The following is a 1,855-nucleotide window of genomic DNA, read 5'->3' as shown; positions in this document are numbered from 1 at the left end:
AAGCAGTGATTTGGGTTTAACCTCTGCTGGGGTTGCAAAGACCTTGTGAAGAACTGAAATGCTTTGTGGTTAATTTTGCTACTGAATATGGACATGGGCTTTTATGCTGTAGCTTGAGAGCTGCTGAAGTTGATGCTGTCAATCCCTTTGGAGAATTGGTAGTTCTTTACTGTGGGCAGGGAACAGTACTGGGGTGGGCACTGAATGAAGGATGGGTGGGAAAGATGGTGAAGGGGTTGTGCTTTATGCAAAGATGCAGCTCAAATGCATGGGGTCCTGCTGGGGAACCATGCAACAGACCTGCTGAGAGCTTGTGGGCCCAGATCAGAGGGGAGGACAATGCGAGAGGGCATCCTGAGGGCATCTTCTACAGGTCGCTGGGTCAAGAAAGACAATTCTAGCTGAAGGCCCTTTGGAAAGTGGCTTTTCCGTTGTGCTGCCCCTGTGCATGGTCAGAACCCTGGTGTAAAGGGCACATGGGGTGTAAAACCTGGCCTTGTACTTGTTTGCGCACTTCACTTTAGCTGTGTTCTCTGAACATACCTGCTGTGAGCAGCCACAGCTTCTCTGGGCACCCAGCACCTCAGCACCCTCACAGGGAAGAGCTTCTGCCCAAGAGCTCATCTCAGTCTCCCCTCTGGCAGGTTAAAGCCATTCCCCTTGGCCTGTCCCTCCATCCCCTTATCAAAAGTCCTTCTCCAAACACAGAAAAATCTCTTCCTGCTCCTGTTCTGCAATGTGTGTGTCAGACATGACCAGAGAGCTGGAGCGTTGATGTGACAAAGGCCATTGTGTTATTTAATCAACCCCTCCAGAACTGTTTTTATTGCTCTGTGTAGCTGAGGCTCGCTCAGGCCATCATCCCCTGCTGGTTGAACAGATACTGGGGCAGTTGGTTGCAGAGATGTTTGTTGGTGTTTGGGTACGTGGCAGGAGCTCTGGCTGCCTGAATGTAGAAATAGAAAACACCAAAGTGTATTGACTTCTGGATAGCACCTTAATGCCCTTAAGCTTTTTTAGGGATACATTGGAATCTAATGTGCCAGTCATCCTGGACCACGTGTCCTGTATAGCAGTGCTAGTATAGGTTCCCTCTTCCTCACCTAAGTGATGGGTTTTAGGCTGAGCTGACACCTTACTCTTGCAGGAACGGGCTGATTGTGTAGACAGGGCTGTAGCATATGGTGCCTCTGATGGCTGTCTCTTTTGCTCTTGCTTTCCATCCAGTGCTAGTCCATGTAACTTTTTCTGTATACCTGCTGGATGCAGCTGCTTGTCCCATTTTTGGCAGGGCTTTGTGCTGCAGATGCTCACCGTCTGCTAACCAGCAGCTGCTCTGTCTCCTTCTTGCTCCCACTCTGTGATGGCTCCTCCAGCCTGGCAGCTTTCTCTCCTCCTTCCCCTTGGCAACTCCACTGCTCTTCTGTGGTTCAGCTTCCCCCATCCCATTTGTTTGAAAGAGGGATCGAAAACAATCTGTTCCTTCTTTGTGTCCCACATGGAGCATCTGATCCTGTAATTCTCCAAAATTACACTGTGCAACAGGAATGACACACAGACCAGTGTCAGAGCTAGAGCTGAAAGAAACAGGCTGCCCCATCCCTGGCAGTGTTCAAGGCCAGGTTGGACACAGGGGCTTGGAGCAACCTGCTCTAGTGGAAGGTGTCCCTGCCCATGGCAGGGGGTTGGAATTGGATGAGCTTTAAGATCCCTTCCAACCCAAAACATTCTGGGATTCTATGATTCAGTCCTTTGTGGTGAGCCGTCACCATCTCTGCACAACTCACCACCAGCGGTGTCTTAAATAAGTGCAATATTGAGTGTTAGCCTCACGGGTTTCTGACATACCTGGGCT

Source organism: Nestor notabilis, unplaced genomic scaffold, assembly GCF_000696875.1.
Source record: "Nestor notabilis isolate BGI_N333 unplaced genomic scaffold, ASM69687v1 scaffold8407, whole genome shotgun sequence".
In the NCBI taxonomy this organism is placed as follows: domain Eukaryota; kingdom Metazoa; phylum Chordata; class Aves; order Psittaciformes; family Psittacidae; genus Nestor; species Nestor notabilis.
This window is presented reverse-complemented; position numbering follows the sequence as displayed.